Source organism: Cyprinus carpio, chromosome A23 (assembly GCF_018340385.1).
Source record: "Cyprinus carpio isolate SPL01 chromosome A23, ASM1834038v1, whole genome shotgun sequence".
NCBI classification, from domain to species: domain Eukaryota; kingdom Metazoa; phylum Chordata; class Actinopteri; order Cypriniformes; family Cyprinidae; genus Cyprinus; species Cyprinus carpio.
The window spans coordinates 4,126,744-4,145,716 of NC_056594.1; the positions used below are offsets into that span (position 1 = coordinate 4,126,744).

The following is an 18,973-nucleotide window of genomic DNA, read 5'->3' on the forward strand; positions in this document are numbered from 1 at the left end:
AATTTCGGTAGAGTTGAGGGAGAATTTTCTTCAAAAACAAAATTAATCCACCTCGACTTCAGGAGTAAATGGAGAGAGCTATGTGGATTCATATATCCAGCTACAGAACACCTAAAATGCTTGGGAGACATTCTCGGCAGTGCGGCAATGGCGGACTATATACTACTCGCTGTGAACTCGCTCAGGATGGTTCTAAGTTAGAATGGCAGTGTCTGTCAACTTTCGTGGGCGGGGCCTGTGGCTAATGTGACGTCACATAAGCAGCAGTGCTGAAAACAGGTAGTTGGGAAACACTGCTTATTACTTATGGGGATTTAAAAAAAAAAGGAATTGATGGATTTTTATCATTATAGGGTGGTTGTGTACACACACTGCCAACACACGTTTATGTCCAAACAACATGTGAAAGTGAATTTTGCATAATAGGTTCCCTTTAAAAGAAGTCTGTGTTCTGTCAGATGTTTTGTTTAGTAGATGACTGATATTTTATTTGAGTTGCAAATTAAAAAAAAAAAAAAAAAAAAAAAAAAAAAAAAAATACAATATAACTACTGAAAAGGTTTGTCATTGTCCTCTAAATAAACACCAACTAGGCCTACTGCCTTATGTACAACTCTGCAGAGCTCTAACATGTACAGCATAACTACATCAGAGGAATTAATTAAAAATAATAATAATTTTGTTCATGTTGATAAGACTTTTCAGTTTTTATGTTTAATGATCATCATTTATCATTTTGGAAATTATCGAAATGTTCAAAATGTATCAAAAATGTCACATTAACAGAACATAAAACGTTTTTTCATCAAAAGACAAAATATTTGATAAACAAAATCCGTCTAAAGACGAACAAAGCTTTCATGGATTCATGACATGGGTTTATTTTTCTCCTTTTCCTGAAAAATACACAAAAACAGCACTGCCCCCTGTTGTCCATAGGTAGATCAACAGTTTATTTTGACATACAGCTGTAATGCAAAGATTCAAAGAAGAGGGAGTCATAATGAGAAATTAAATTCTTTCTACTGCAGCGCGTCAGTCACGCTTTTTAGGTATGACAGTGAGTAAACACATAAATACACAGTTTGAACAATTCATACGTTATTAATAGTGGTTCAGTAACGTGTAGAAGAAAACCTTACTGGAGTTCGCATGGACCGTACTTTATATTCATATCAATAAGTAAACTGCCTTTGACATCAATTTGTAAGCTATGTCTATTATGAAAAGTATTTCTATGCTAACTGCTAAAACCAACAATTGTGGAATTTTTTTTTTTCTGTTTATTTCTTATATAACCTTGACAATCATGACCGGTAGGGGCCCCGGTGTTTTGCAGATAATTTTGCTGCTGTGCTGGCACTATGAACCAAACCTCTAATGTCACATCAAAAGTGATTTATATATAACATAAAATTTTATTAAACATGCATGTAATGAGGTCCTGTGACAACAATGAAGAGTACTATTCTATTAAATATTTATTGTTGCACAATACTTTCTATTTGAAAAAAAAAAAAGAAAAAAGTAGGCACAGTATACTTAGCAATATTCTAAATGAATAATATTGTCTATTCAGAAGACATATAAGTGGAAATGAGACCCCAGAGATGCATACTGAAGATCAGGGGTGTGTGTGTGTGTGTGTGTGTGTGTGTGTGTGTGTGTGTGTGTGTGTGTGTGGTGTGTGTGTGGTGTGTGTGTGTGTGTGTGTGTGTGTGTGTGTGTGTTTGTGTGTGTGTGTGTGTGTGTGTGTGTGGAGGAGAGTAGACTAGATTGTCACAGGCTTCTTCATACCCATCTTCAGATTTTTCCTTCTCGACTGAGACTGTGTTCTGTTTGCTCGTGTGCACCGGATTGTTTTCTCCTCATGGCCTGGCTGATCTAAACCTCTCTGGAGCTCGTCATCGCCATGGCATGCTGCCTGGGGAACGTGCTGGTGTTTGGGCTGTGTGTTTGAGGCAGACCTACTGTCAGCCTACCTTCTGTTTCGTGGCGTCTCTGGCCATGGCTGATTTCCTGGTGGGGGCGGTGGCAGTGCCCCGGCTGTGCTGGTGGATGGGTGAGTGGAGATCCTGTTCCAGGCCTGTCTGGCGGTCAGCTGTGTAGTGATGGTGCTGACACAAGCATCTGTGCTGTCCCTCCTGGCTATTGCTGTGGATCGATACCTGTGGGTCTCAATAGCTCTCAGGTTAGAGCTTATGAAAATATTATGTTATTACAAGATAATTACAAGATTATATAAAAAAGAAGTTAATAAATCAAAGAATATTTTAACAATTTATCAAAATGCTTAATTTGATGTGTTGCTTGCCGTTTCTTTATAATTATTATTATTATTATTTTTTTTTATTTACATTTATTTCCTATTCAGAAAACTTTTAAGAATTTTACTAGCAATTATTAGCAATTTACTTTCAATTTCTGAATGAAAATTGTTTTGGGCAAATCCCACACCATAATTGTGAGAGTCAGAAAACACAGTTTGTAGTCAGTTTGAGATGGGATGATTTTAATCACTTACACTAATTAAATATAATGTGTCCAGAGTTTGAAATGAACTTTGTCACTCACCAGACAATTTGGCTAGTAAAAATTAAAGTTACCAGGCATTAATGGCTGGTTTCTACTAGCCAAACAAGAAACATCAAACAACCAAACTGCGGATGTCTCATTGAAACGTTTTATTCATTGATTCTTTTTAATACAAACATTTTAATTTCTCTGTTTCTAGTTTTCATGACATACAGTGATCTTTTGGAGCTCATGTCCTGTTTTTATTTGTCTTTTATGCTCCATAAATAGTGTTCTCACACTTACTACATTTATCTAAACAATATGCCACTTGTTGACTATATTCCCAACTGACATGCAAAAGATGCTTTTCCTACATCCAGAGCTCAATGAGAAACACATAATAATTGACAAAATAAAACACAGAATCAGGTATCCGGCCTGGTATTAAAGGGGTCATATGATGCGATTTAAATTTTTCTTTTCTCTTTGGAGTGCTATGAGCTCTTGGTGCATAAATAAGATCTGTGCCTTTCACTCCCTTTGACATGACATAAACCAATATCCCGAGTTATTCAGTTACTGCTAACAGTACATTAACTGAACTGCTAAAAGAGAACCGATGATGGGATGTGCACGAGCAGAGCAGCTGGACTGAGTCTCATGCTGCTGGCCTGGAAGACGGCAACACAGTTAAAACTTTGTTACTTCTTTTTGACAAAGGTAGGTCCAGCCGTCCAATTAACCAACAGTTAACATGCTCTGTGATTGCAGGTATAAAGAGACTGTGGTGGTCCTGTGTTGCATGGTATCTTGTCTGCTGGGTTTCACCCCTATTTTTGGTTGGCATAATGATGATCCCCAGTCCTCCCTACTCCTTAACTCTTCCTATATCAACTGCGCCTTCTTAGCTGTCATCTCCCTGCCTTATATGGTCTACTTCAACTACTTGTGCTACATCCTACTCCCCTTGGCAGCCATGAATCTTCTTTACGCTCTTGTTTTCTACAGTCTGCGCAAACGCCTCCGGAGGCATGACTAGACTTCTGCACCTGCTGAATCTAAATGAAGGGCTTTTCTAATCAAGGAGAAGAGGCTGGCATGTTTTCTGGCTCTGGTTCTCCTACTGTTTGCAGCATGTTGGATGCCTCTGCATCTCATGAATTGTGTACTACTTTCAGAGGGTCCTCAAGATCATTTTCCACGCAGGAATACTCCTCTCTCATGCCAACACACCGGTGAACCCTGTAGTCTACGCACTCCGTATCACAAAGATCAGGGAGGCTTACCTGGAGATCTGGAGTTGTACAGTGCTTGAGAGGACAAAGAGACTTCTCAAGCTCCTCATGGAGATCCCAGCCTGGAGAACCTAATACCGGCCATCAAACTACATCACCCTCTAACACCGGCACATGAATCAGGCAGATAAACTAAAACCATAATTTCACTGTAATACGATTCTGAATGGATCTTTTAGTGACTGTATGTTGGAGACTGATACTGTACATATTCTACAATATCCACATGAAAAGCTTCTGAAAAGCTTCAGTCTTCAGGGACTGTGAAGCTGTATGGCCACTAGATGGAGCCAAATGCTTAAAAACGGCTATTCGTCCTAAAAGAAACAGAGAGCAGGCATGCTAGTGAAACATATAAACTCTGTAAAGCGACATGAGAACTAATAGTCAGAAAACTAGTCAGATACATCAGGCTTTTATGGTTCATAGCTCTGTAGTATTTATTTAATGCAAAACATATAATATAATGCAATACAAAGATGCTGAACAATCATAATTGACCTAGCTAACTGCCCTTTTTTTTTTTTTTTTTGGCAGAATACTGTATGTATGGATACTGTAAAAGCATGGCCTTAACATCTACTGAGAAAATCTATATTTTATAATATTTTGCAATACAATAAATGCCCTTTCCATGGTAAAATAATTAAATGGTGTAAAATAGTAACAGGAGATTCCCAGAAGTCACTGTGAAGAATCACATTTGATTTTTATTAGTTTTTTGTTGTTGTTGATTTTATTTTATTTATTTTTTATTTTATTGTAAATTCAACGAGAAGACTCTCAATTGTTGATTTGAAAACTCGAATGAGGCTGACTACCTTATAATGGAAAGGGCAAAAAAAGAGCTAATACCGCAATTACAACTGTTACCTCATAGTGACCATTAAAATATTCCCAAATATTTGACTGCAGAGAGTTTCTTTTTTTTTTTTCTTCATTTAAACAAGTTTCTCTCTAAACTTCATACTTGATTGTGTGGTTAGTGTCACTGGATGCTACTGTAATTTTGTTGACATGGTTCATGTGTTCAGATAAAGGCTGTAGATCAAAGTCTAACTTGACAGGTTTTGTTTACATGTTCATATTTATACACAGTTACATTTGTTGCCAACCAACTTTGTGGAAAAAATAAAAATAAAACTTGATGGATGTTTATGGTAACAAGCTATCAAATATAGTATATGACTAACTGTATTAGAGTGTTGATGGAAGAGTTTTGCTTGAATTAGCTTCACAGTATTGACATACCCTTGTTGTATACAATTTATTATGTATATACTGTGTTCTATAAAAATAAAATGTTATATATTAAGATGTATTATATAAAATTTCGGTCATAATTGGTGGTATGTCAGCTTGTTTCCAAACTAGATACTGTCATACTACAGTCTAGTCTGTTTTGAGATCTACACTTTCAAAGTTTACTGTAAATATCAAAGAATTCTCTCACAAGTTATTTTATTGGCAAATATAATTTTCACTAATAAAATCATATTTTCTAAAGCTCTGATCCTTTATGCAACAGCTCCTTAAACTACATGCCTACAAAATTATGTGTTTATTAAATTTGTTTGTTTTATGTGATTTTATAAAGATTGCACAACAAAGGAATACATACAGCAGCACAAACTGTTTTAATCTCTAACTTTTTCCAAGCAAGACCTTCTTTCCACAAGATAACTGTTTATAAATGTATAAACTGCTCAAAATTAACTTAAATTAAAATAAAATCAAAAAGGCAAAAGAGTATTAAATAAAACTGTATTTTATTCATAGAACAAAAACACATTATGATTTATTGTGCTGTTTTATATGTATGTATATATATATGTGTGTGTGTGTGTGTGTGTGTGTGTGTGTGTGTGTGTGTGTGTGTGTGTGTGTGTGTGTGTGTGTGTGTGTGTGTTTCATTCTCTGAACAAGGCCACATGCATTGTCTGACTGAAAATGAATTTCCTGTTATGATGTGTGAAAATCCTGTTTGATCACAAGCCAACAGAAATGCTAAATTATTGATTAAGCCATAAATCTGAGCTTAGTAAATCTCTTTTAATCTGATTTTTCTCTTCATGTACCAGATCAGCATGTTAAGCTTGCAGCAGAGGAATGGATGTTGTTCAGGCTTGTTAGGTAAAGTGTAAGCCGGGTTTCACAATGCTCACACACACACACACACACACGCGCACACACACACACACACACACACACACACACACACACACACACACACACACACACACACACACACAAAGCCGCAACAGTCTTGTTGTGCTGTACAACGAGGTGATTTCTATCTTAATGCACTAAGCATTTCCTTTAATGAATGACCATAACCTATCAAATGTTTAGTGGAGTGAGAACTATTTCAGGCTTGATCATCATTAAATCTACACTAACATTCAAAAGTCAGTGAGATTTTAGAAAAAATTCATTCAAGTCTCTTATGCTAACCAATGACACATTTATTGCATAAAAAAAATAAAATAAAATAAATAAAAAAAAGTTGAAAACAAAATATATAAATATAGTGTAAAATGCAATTTATTTCTGTGATTCAAAGCTGGATTTTCAGCATCTTTACTCCAGTCTTCAGTGTCACATGATCCTTCAGAAATCATTCTAAGATGCTGATCTGTTGCTCAAGAAACATTTCTGATTATTATCAATCACTGAGAAAAAAAAGTTGTAAATAAAACAAAGATTATTGGAGTACATTTTACAAGAAAATTCTATTTCAGTCTTTCCTCTTCAACATTGCACTTTAATTGGATGTCACTTGTCTTTTCTTTGTAATTAACTGTAAATTTTTCTAGCTATTTCTGAGTGAAAATTGTTCAAAACTTTTATTTTTCTTTTATTTTTTTTGTCTTTTTTTTGGTGTATAATATGGACCCTATTTTAATGATCTAAACACTTGGTCTAAAGCGCACAGTGCAATTAAGTTTAGGGTGTGTCTGAATCCATTTTTTCTAGTTTAAGGACAGGAAAAATGGTCAGCGCGACAGACGCATTGTCTAAAAGGGTGGTTCCTATTCTCTTAAAGAGTAATGGGTGTGTTTTGGGCATAACGAGCCATAAACCAATCAGAGTCTTCTCACATTCCCTTTAAAAGCAAGTTGCGCTCGCGTCATGGCGGATTCGCTATATGGCGGAATTTGCAAAAGAAAAGCTGAATGCCTCTCTAATGAGGGAACGGATCTGGTCGTGCGCGTAATTTTTTGTTTTGTTTGTGTGTATATATATATATATATATATATATATATATATATATATATATATATAAATTGCGCCAGACTTTAGACCAGGTTTTTGTTGGTCATTGGCGCAGTCTATTTCAGTTGCCTTAAAATTTGCTATTTAAACAACGTGACACAGTACGTGAAAATGACACAGTACGTCTGGCTGAAACTAGCAAAATACACTTGCGTCGCACCTGGTGCCACATTGTGCCGGGTATATGATAAGGCCCTGTGATTCAGGATTCTCAGATACATAGAAAGTTCTAATTCATGATAGAAATCTTTTGTAACATTATAAAAGTCTTAACTCTCGTTTCTGATTATTTAAATGCAAACTTTTTATTTATTTATTTTTTTACTGACCCCAAACTTTTCAAACTGCTTAACTCTTCTTGATTCAGTCAGATTTACTGAATAGAACGTGTTTCAGATTTACTGAATAAAGCATGCTTTTTCGGGAGTTTGCTCCATTACTTTGCTGCTTCGTAAAGTATTTTTTTGCAGACTAACTTCAGTGTATCACTCATGCTACACTGCTCTGTTTATGCAGGCAGTGTGAATGATGTAACTTGTATATATGGGTGCCGAAATAAACACTACGCTTACATATACAAAGTTCATGTGGTGTGAAGCAGGCCAAAGGGTTTAAGCAATATTTAAACTCCAGGGAATTTCCACTAGCAGACAGATAGCTGGTACAACAAGGAAGGCAATAGACTGTATAGTTATCACCTGAACAGGGTTTGATCCCTCCCACCAAACTATACAACCTACTACCTCACCCTGTCAGGACACCAAAGGACAGTCCCATCGCCTGACACGTTTGCGTATGCATGAAGTCAGCATGACTCATCGATACCAGCCCATTTTGCTTTTGTAATGTGAGTGAATATCCTTTCCAACTCACTGGAGGACTGCAGACACTTTTTCAAATGAGTCCATGTTGTTTGTGGATGATTTGGCTGTCGCCTTAGGAAAGACAGTAGATTGTATAGTTATCTCAGTGAGAGAGCGCAGGGCTCCACAACTATTCAATCTACTACCTCAGCCCCAAGGACAGCAGAACAGATGTCAACCAGCCAGACAGCAGACCGCTGGATTCCTGCGGAGAGAGAGACACTGCTTAACACAATCATACAGGCAAACTCTGTTGTAGCTGGACTCCACATTACAGTTTGAGCGAGCGTTTTAATGTGTACAATGACATTGTACATTGTGCATGTACACGGAATGTGCTTAATTGTACTAAATGTGCACTTGTAGTGTACTTGAAATCCTTAAAGTATATTTTAAAATAGCTGATTTACATGCTAATTTACTAAATTACATAGAAAGATAAAGATATGTTGTAGTTAAGTCCTACCTAAGTGAGCCAAAAAAGCACTCTTAAGTTCAATTAATTGCATTTAACATATATTTAAAATATAATTTACTTTCATTTAATTGTAAATAACATATAATTAAGTGTCTGAAAACATTACATTTAGTTCACACTTAAAGATATTCTTTTGAATTGTATTATTACTGTAAAAAGTACTCTTTTTAAAAGTAAGCTGGTGTAATTTGTTTTACAAAATTAAAACATAACAGTTTAATTCATTTTATTTTTATTTTTTTAAAGAAAGGCATTTTTTAATATAAAAATTGTTTTAATATAATAAATATTAAATTATATTCAAAATGAAGACAAGACCTCTTTTTCTGCTAGGACACCATATGTGAATTTGAGGAGAACCAACTTCATACATCCACTAAAATCACCTTCACCAGCTGGTTAAAGTTATTTCAAAAATGAGAAGTGAAGTTAGTTATGAAAAAACCTTGTGCAGCATTTGTGTGCGATGCCACTTGGTTTAATATTTTATTCTATAAATCAAAGTGTCTTATTTGGCACCAGTTTGTTAAAGCATCATCCTCATGTCATAGATCACAGAGCTACATATTTCTATGTAGTTGCAGAAAAACAACAGTAGTTGAAAGCTTTGGCATATGTGTTCTCCAGACTCGAGTCAGCGGCGCTTATTTGAGTCGCAAAAACGAACATGAAAAACCGGGGAACTGTGAGGAGTTGAACCAGGATGCAGGCTAAAAGGGAAGCGCTAATTTTGAAAGCCAAAGAAATTACTCACTCATTCTAGCGAGGCTGGCATTGGATCATGAAGAAAAAAAAGTCTTGATCCTTCGCCAGGAATTCGCGCCCGTTTTGCCAAAAACTGAGCTCATTCCAACAAGACAACATTGTGTAAGCTACCCATTTGAGGTAAACAGACGATGTAAAACATGGCTTCCCCAGCTGTCTCCTGTAGCTTTAACAAAGCTGATTCTGCTATTCCTCACAGCAAAATAGAGGGAAAACAAAATGGCGTTGTTTCGGCCATTTTAGGGTGCGATTGCTGTGCATTCCTTACAACTTCTGCGAGGTGTGCCTGAAAAACCCATTCACGCGTTCACTGTTCTCAGAGGCTGTTTGCAAGAGCAAGGGTCTCCCTCTCGTCACACTGAAGGACGCCTGGCATCAGTACAACCACAAGAAAGCCAAGATTCAATCTCGAGTCAATAGCGTTCTTTCACACACAACAAAACGAACAGATATGCTGTGAAAGTCATCTGCTTCTGGACGCCCATTAGCATGTTAGCATACATGATGAACCTAAACATCTCTGAACACCAGCACTGTGACATATTAGCATCCCACTAAATCAGTTTCTTATTTTGAGAATGTTATAGCTCTACAACCCAATTTTTTTTTTTTTTCAGTATCTTTACTCATCCCTATAAACTTCCAGCAGAACCTTTGATCAGGCAGCTAAGTGAGACACGCAAAACATTCGCAAAATAGCAATAAAAACAGTTATTGTGTGGCATTAAGAGGTGAAGCATGTCTGTTTTGCATAAATAAACATGCAAATCTCTTCCAGACACTGATTTTTAGCAATTTGTTAACATACAAAAGTCCTCTTAGCTAATTAGCATACACATGCTCTTTCTGGCCCATTCGGGGGGACATTGATTGAAAAGTTTTGGCACGCAAACGCAGTCTGCTGGATCACAAAGAAGGAGACAGAAGCTGAGAGATGGCATGACATGACTTTGCTGTGCCAACTCGGATTTGCTAACTTTTCAGTTTAAGTCAGTTCAAAAGCTGCATGTGCAACAAAACACGCTTAACTATCTTTATCTCTTATCTGCACAGGTATGTAATTCTTCAGGTTGTGCACTTTTTACAAACACCATCAGATACAGACATGCAATTGTCTTACTGTGATGTAATAAATATAAAATATATATAAAATATAAATTTAGGTATTAGTATTTAGCATGTTAGATGTTTTATTGTACCAACTATTCTAGAGCTGCTTCTTAAGTCGAGGATGACGTTTGGTGCATTACCTGTGATAGAGGAAGATATGCTAATATGGTGTGACAGCTCTGTTGGGAAAAAAAAATAAAAAAAAAATAAAATACAGCATATGCTGGTTAGGTATGTTTTGAAGTATGACAGCTGGCTTGAGCTGGTTTAAGCTTGTCATGTGTTGGTCCTAAGCAACTAGCTCCTGCTCAGAAGCAGCTCATGTCCAACTAGGAGCAGCTCAAACCAGCTTCCATGCTTCAAAACATACCTAAACTGTAGATGCTGTTTTGTGTGTGTGTGTGTGTGTGTGTGTGTGTGTGTGTGTGTGTGTGTGTGTGTGTGTGTTTGTTTGTTTGTTTGTTTTTTCAACAGGGAGATGTGACATTTGGATCATTTTTAGATTACACAGGGAACTAGTCTGCCCTTCAATTCCCCAATATGCGGTAATTGCGTTGATGGGGATTAACCAGTGCTTTTGGTGCTTTGCCAGGTATTTAGGTCCATTTTAGTGCCGCTTAGATTTGTTCATATGTAAATTACCTCTTTAGTCATGTTTTTAAAATATGTAATGCTAATGCTAATTCAAATTAGACACAAATGCCCTGATTTTTACTACATGGGTATTTAAGAGAGTATTAGAGATTATCTGTTGCTTTCAGTGTGGGTGGTATTGAAAATAATTAGATTTAGTCATAAATGATATGATTTTTTCTTCATGCTAACAGTACAATATGGTACTGTAAGGGAATTTCCACTAAGGGACTGAAATATGACTTTAACTGCTTGCTAAATTTTGCACTTAAGTAGATGACTATAAATACTCATAATAAATAATAAATAATACTATAATAACACTGCTACTAAAATGTCATGGCAAAAATCCTCTTAGCTTAACGCTATCAATTTACATAAGAGACTATTAAAAGCTAGGCTATATTTAATGATGGCATTCAAATTAGGTTATTGATTAGTTTTAGTTTTTTGTATGACTGACTTTTAAACAGTGAGTCTCTTAAAGGGATAATTCACCCAAAAATGAAATATTACCCTATTATTTACTCACCCTCAAGCCAACTGAATGCATGCAGGCTTAACACAAAGTCATAGCGTTAACATAAGCAACTTAGCACTAACATATCTGCATGTAATAGCTCATAGCATTGCAGGCATTAGTGCCTTATGTTAATAATTCAACATGTTTATTCTTTTTAAATCAGCTTTAGCTTATAGCCTACATATGGGAGCCAGATTAATAACATATGTTGTGGCATGTTTTTTTGTGAATGATTTTGCCCTGTATGTATCAAACATATTTATCTGAATTAAAAGAGTGTACAATTTCCCTTTTTCAAAACCTAGTGGACTGCCTTGCAATCCCCTGCCTATAGGCAATATTATAAGTGATGGATTTTGAAGATTGTGGAAGGCAGAAACTCTATGGATCATACAACTGGACACTCGACTCATAATTGATTTCAGTCAAGTCTGGTGTTAGCATGTGGCTAAGCTAAAACTGTTCTAATTCAAAGAAAACACAACCATTATTAAGAAAACACAACCATTTAGTGCATCACGTTTATATTGCAGGCTCATCTGCTTTCTTGTAAGTATGCATCATTTTAAAGGCACTTTATGTTTTCATATTAATCATAGCCATGCTGTTTTTAGTGATTGAAATATTGCGGCGGGACTTTTATATGGATTGCTAATGGCCAAAACTTGCATTTTGTTCACATATCTTTATTTTATTCCTTTGAGAGAAGATCAGATTCTAGAACAGACAGAAAATTGACAGGCTTGTGCTGCAGTTCTATGGATGTTTTGCCCGCCAGGTCTTTGAGCCAGTCTGTGACTGACAACTATGAATATTGAGTGAAATACTTTTTAAAACGATAGTATTTTATGGATTTTTTTAGACATTTTGTTATATAATGGCAGCAATCTTGGATTGTTTTTTGTTTTTTTTCACTGAGCTTGCAATGCATTCTGGGATTGCCTTCTCCGGGAAGGACTCCTGCGATGTCTTATGCTCAGAATTTGGCTCAAGCAAAGTATCTTACCTTTCGGAAGGCTTCACAACAGCTATGGTGCCTTAAAATGCTCCCTACGTAGGGAGCTCACTAGGTTTTGGAACAGAGCCTGTGTTTCTAGTATATGAAAAACATCACAGAAGTGCTTATTACAAATATTCTTGGCTTAATATATCACACCCTGTGATACATGATAAAACATGTTTCTCAAAGTAGCAATTAAACAGTCATCGTTGTGTCTCTTAATAAATGGCTGCCATTTTTAATTGCCTGCATTTGTTTACACCTAACCTATACCATACCAACTCTAGGCGTAATCATACACCAAGCATTTTATAGTCACAAAGGAACATCTTACTTCCCTGTCTGAGAAAATAGGTAAACAAGTGAAATAAGATCAACAAAAGGCCTTGTATCTTACCTAGCGACCAAAGGACACAGCTGTTAGCCCTTGTGACCATCCAATCGCAGGAGGTAAACGGGCAAATCAATTAGCCTGCTGAATGCCTCCCACTGCGTTATGGTTGCCAAGACCATATGTGATTAGGATATTTGCTGAAATCATACACCGAAAATGCCTATCGATAATCTTGCGATAGATCCACCGAATCCGGCTGACTGTTTGCCACAAGTTCATCGATTGAGAAATTGGTACATAATCTTGTTTTCATTTGAATTTTCTCCGCTCCTTTCTGTCGCCGAGTGGTGCCAAGAAAGGGGCAGTGCCTGTATGCCAGGCTGAATTTCAATGAACGGAGAAGAGGGTGGTGGGTAGAGCATTGAAGGGTGGGGGATGTTGGCAGAGGAAGAGTAAGAGGCCACAATTAAAAAAAATAAAAATAGGGAACCTGAGACAATGCCTTTGTGCAGCGATAATTTAATGTAGGAGGGGAGCTTCCCCGTTGAAAATCCCTTTGGCATCCATATAATCGAAAATAGTCTTCGAAACATGTCTCATGAATAAGGAAACTATGTGATACGGTATGAACAAACAATAGATAATTTAAATTTTTACTAGCATCTGTAATCTTTTGTTTGAACAGCAGTAGATCAGCATTCCCACCAGTGGTGAGTTACTCGCAACATATTACTCGCAAATTAGCTTTTAGTACAACTGTTGCACAAGATTCTTAACGTGAAACATGCCATATTTTTTTGGTATGAATCATTGTACACAATATATAGCATAATATTTCCCCAAACAACATTTAGCTAAACTTTTCTTCCTGTTCCATTTACTGTACCTGTGACATTATTCCTCAGTTTTTTCCTTCCACACAGCTTTGCCACTGCTTAAAATAGTTAAGCCATAGAAAGCTATAACTCTTCAAAAATGTCATTAATCATTCTGCATATGATCTCCTGTCATCAACCTACACCAGAGAGAAACGCCCTTAAAGCAAAAATAGCAGTCCCCAAAAAACAGGAAGTTGGGCTTGGCTTGACCTTGGTCGACTCTGTCACGCGGTCTCCGGAGAGCCTGCTGTTACTCATCGAAACTCGACGATAAGGATTCTGCCTTGCCTTATTTATACAAAGAACTTGCAGATTAGAGTTAGATCTCTGCCCCCATCTGGGGCCATGTGACTAATAGGCTGCGAGAATATGTTGCGTGTCTGCGCGTTTGCAGGGCAAACAGCAGTGTTTTCTCACCTGCAGTGAATTTTCTGCTTTCGGTATAAACACTTCATCCAAATAAAACTTTCAGTTTGAAGTCAAAATACTCTGGGATTACAAAACTGGTGTTGGATTCTGTCTATTTTAGCATGAGGTTGTAGATTTGATTGTGTATGCAGTGAAATCTAAGTATTTTTAGGGTTAAACTCTGTTTGTTTTGAAACTTCCTGTTTGCTAATGTGGGGTCGGAGCCCAGAGTGCATCTGATTGTCAGCTACAGTAAATGTAGGAGGGAGCGGGGCTGTATGGGAAAGGGGGAAAAAAAGGGAGGGAGAGAGAGAAAATATGATGCTACATGATAAGTTCATCTGAGGAGAACAGGGGGTGGAGGAAATGCTCTCCTTTCCTCCCTCCCTCGCTCCACTTTTTTCCTGTTGCCATCTCTCTCTGTCTCTGAACAAAATAAACATGTATACACAAACTTTTGTGCCTCTTTGGTGAGTCTTTCGGTTATACCTTACAAAGCAGTAAATTGCCTGCCCTCCTTGCTTATGCTGACAATTTATAAAGCACAAAAAAGAACATAATCCAAGAAAAATCCTTGCGCTACAGCCAAATCAACAAACATCAGCACATCATGTGTTATTTCAATTTAACAGCACCGTTTTCAGCTTTTCCGCTTTTGTTTGCTTGTGAAGAGCCGATCTGCTGTTAAATAAGGATTTGTTTATAAAAAAGGTACTTAAAAAAAAAAAAACTGCATTAAAAATCCCTTCAAGTAAAATAAACTTAGTACAGTAATACACAAACACGTGGCATGTCGACGCCATCTTGAGAGCTTTTCTTTGTAATTTTTTAAGGACGTAAATTAGATTTAAATCAAATCAAATTCATCAATGCATTTTCAATTTCAGTGGTCATTTGCTGCCATTTCGTCCAAGTTATAGTAGCCTTGTAACAAAAAAGATGTCACCACCTCTTTTCCAAGGAAACCAGATCTCGTTGATTGTTCGCCCCGTTTTAAAGGAATTTACTGTGAATTTGACAAAAAGGCACAAAATTGTGTTCTGTCTGTAATATTTGATCTGTATTTTGTTCAGTTACTCCTGTGTGACAAATGTAATATAGTGAATTATTTTATTTAATTATTTTCTTTCCCAAGCTAGCCCCACTCTTTTTTCTCTCATGTAATTTGCAATTGGGGGGTGGGGGGGCAGTCAAATACAAACAGCACAAGCCTACATTTTAAAAAGAATACCTGCTGAATAGAAAAAGAAGTCCTTTGATCATATCTACCAATGCCAAACAAGTGACTGAATGCTCTCGTATATGCAAGATGAACTAAATTTATGCTTTCTTAAATGTACTATTTCTACCAGCTGAGTCCTAACTTCACCTTCTTTTTATAGAAATATAAAATACAAAACTGACCGTAAGATCTTTGTACAGAACTTTTACATAATGGGAATTTATAGGGCATTCATGAAACATAAGCATCATATCCAAATACATCACTGTTAATTTCCCTTTAAAAACATTAAGGCAGCACCTAAACTCTATTTGGATGTTCAAATGCATTCAAATCCTTAAACAAACTCAAACCCTACAATCAAATGCACAAAATGAACAAAAACTAAAAGAACATACATGCTTTCTGAAGGATCGCGTACCTAATTGTGAAAAGAACTTCTTTTTTTTTTTAAATAATAACAACAATACTCCCCCCCCCCTTTTTTAAAATAATAGCTTCGAGCCTAAAAACATTTATCAAATGTAAATAAACAACTGATTTGTCCGAAAATTGTTTAGTGTAGTAGAAATGGCGGAATCCGAGGCATGGACTCAGGGGTGAAGCAGACACGTTTACAAGAGGAAGACAACAGTGAACAAGAGAGCCAGAGCTGCTGGGTAAAAGAATCGACAATGATGCTTTAAGAGAATTTCTTAAAAAGTAACCAAAGATATTCCAAAGTACGTAAGCGAGAAAAAAATGGAATACCTGCAGACTAGAGGCTTCAACATCAAAGAACACAAGGCAGGGTCATGGCGGCGAGAAGAGTAGACTTATGCACATACTACGCCTATCTCGGGGAGAGAGACCTAGAAACGTGCTACCACCAAACATGCTCTTCCACGGGGTTGTGGCTGAAGAAAGAGCACGTACAGCGGCCTCCGTTTCACCCACCTCACCACGAGCTCTTTCTCCCTGCCCACTTTGGCACAGGATGCAAAGTGAAAGACAGAAACTGAGAGAGGGAGAGAGGAGGTGGAGAAAGTAAGGGAGTTTGAGTAACGTAAAAGAAATCAGGATCAGGAAGAGAGGGTTTGGCATGCTGAAAATCACAAAGTGCCTATAAAGGTACAGTTATTGCTACCGTCTGTGTTAAACTAGCACGCAAAACTTGTTTTTATGGGAATGTGAGAAGGTCAGGTTGTACCCCTCTTTCCCAGTCACAGTTTCTCCTTGTATACAGTTTGGAAAATAAGGGCTCAGAATTGTTTTTTTTTTTTAAGGGAAACTCTTCAGCTAAATGGGTCCTGAGTAACACCAGATTCAGAACAGGTTAATACTTACATGATTTTTTATTCCATTTAGCCAAAGCATGTGACCGACCCCTTAAGCATTTAGTCAATGCATTCGGTGGTTTCTCGAGGAGTTATAAATAACCCTCCCAAAAGAAGCGCAAGAGGACAAAAGAGTTGATTTTGCTTGCCCCGAGAATGCAATGATTGCCTTTGTCAGCATTTGGCATCTGTCCCAGGTAGTTTGAGCCTTCCAGTTATAGTCCTCGCTAATCATTACACACATCCAGTGACTCTTCTGCCACCGCCTGCGTTTTGGATTTCAAACGCATAGAAACATGACATGAGCGGTCCGTAGTACTTCCTCAAAGAGTCTTGAAAGACACTATACTCGGTTAATCTCATTTGCCTGCCTGATTCATTTGGTTTTATGACTCACCTTGTGTTTGACATCATCATCCATGTTGCACTTTGCATGCAGTCATTTAGTTAAGAGTAGCAAAACACTATGCAAATAAGCACTGAGAAAGTTGTTGCAATTTTCAGTTGAGTCATAATGCTAAAAGTTTGTCAGGTCCCCAAGTCCTTACCATGAAAGAGAACATGTCATTCGTTTCAGTCGTTGCAGGCTTCACATGGTCTTCTTCCTGTGCAAGAATCTGTGATGTAAAACAGGAATACTCTTTATAGGACGCAAATGGCATCTTGTCAAATGAGTCCGCATTTGTTCCGTCTGCTTGCAGGCAGTGTCTTGGGCAGCACAGTGTGTGACGTCACAGTTCCTTTGTTATTGATGCATTTACATATCTCTCATTTACTGAACTCATTGAACTCTTCACTTCTTAGCACATCCATTCCCCGTTTAATCCTCCCAGAGAGCGAGAGAGGGAAAAAAAATCTCTTTTAAACATCTTTTTGGCACCTTGCCAAAGTAGGGAACCGTGAAAGCACAGAAGGAAATCCTTGATGCAGTGCCTTAGTTGCAGAGGCTACAAAGATTTATTTTGCTCTTTTTCCCCTCTCCTACAAATTTGCTCCCCGTGTCTCTTCCTGTCGAATTGAGGGGAGGCTGTAAAAAGTTTCAGCTGCGCCGGCAGAGGCTGTCTCATTTGGCAGCAGTTCAAAACAGCATTGCTTGCTTCCAAAAGCCAGTCTGCTTGCCAGCCGGGCGAGTTTGAAAAGGCCACGCTACACTCCGCCCATGTTTGGGAGGGCTAGCGAGAGAGAGACAGAGAGAGATGGGGCAAAGCTACGCACCACAGCTTAGCCCTTCCCACTCTGCCTTACTTGGCAGAGCAGCTTTTATACAGAATGGGGGGAATCTAGGTCAGACCATGTGTGCCTGTTGTGGGACAGATCAGAGCACCTTTTCATGTGTGTGAGGTGTACACCTCCCTCAGCACTTACCATTTCCTGCACAAGCCATCTAGTCAACTAAAAGCAGGATCCTATCCGGGTCCGGTTACTCCCATACAGTAAAATGTACCTTTCAAAAGACCCTTGGCCCACCTGTACCTAAGTGCTTTCAAAGAAGTGTCTGTGCTCCTGAGTTTTGTGTAATGCATGTGCCCGGAAATGCTCGGATGGGATGGGCTGTGATGCCTGTATGCTGGTGGTTTTTCTGCATGTTTGCTTTGTATCTGTGGCCCCGGAATCATCTCACTTTCCAACCTGAACTGTTGACATTGGCTTGGTGCACTCCACATGTGTTAGCATTGCATAAAAAAAAAAAATAAATAAATAAAATTCAGCCTGAGCAGCTGATTGTCACATTCATGTTTCGGCTCCACCTGCAGAGCTTGTTTAGAACAAGTTCCCATTGTACCTACCTAGTTCCCTTTTTTTCAGATTGTTCATGTTACTTTCTGTGGGGCCAGTGTTTTTTGAGATTTGGGAGGCACAGATGTCAATTAACAATGCTAATATGTGTTGGTCTATTCAAATATGTATATATGTTTTTATTTTGGTGTCCACTGTGCTGTTCCCCAAAGCTGCTATTCAGTGTAAAATAAAACAGTAAATTTGAGTAATGACTTGTATTTTTGCAATATATATGAGTTAAATGGCAAAAGGCGAGGTTTTGAATCCTAACTACGTTACAACTTCTACTAACTGCATCTTCATACAATCTGTTTATAACATTTCCAGCACTGTCAGCACAATTAGAAAAGTTCACAATTAGATGAATATTTGGTGCGAAAATTTGTAGTTAAAATTTAGATGATTATTTTGTTAGTAAATTTGTTAATATTATTAATAATAATAATAATAATAATAATAATAAAATAAAATAAATAAATTAAAAATAAAATAAAATATTACAGAAAGATGTTCTAATATAATATAATAGAACCCAGGCCTCTAAGATTCACACTTTCAGTCACATGCCCAGAGCCA

General features: G+C 37.4%; 1 long non-coding RNA gene and 1 pseudogene across 1 annotated transcript; one reads left to right on the top strand and one right to left on the bottom strand.

Annotated features, from left to right (window-relative positions):
* The first annotated feature begins 1,711 nt into the window (after positions 1–1,711).
* On the top strand, positions 1,712–4,219 carry LOC122135209 (annotated as a pseudogene).
* A 3,158-nt stretch (positions 4,220–7,377) lies between these two features.
* Positions 7,378–18,717, bottom strand: LOC109048641. The gene is made up of 2 exons (XR_002010974.2): positions 16,053–18,717; positions 7,378–8,156 (listed from the first exon to the last, which is right to left on the bottom strand). It is a non-coding gene; the product is annotated as an uncharacterized LOC109048641 (long non-coding RNA).
* Between the last annotated feature and the right edge of the window lie 256 nt (positions 18,718–18,973).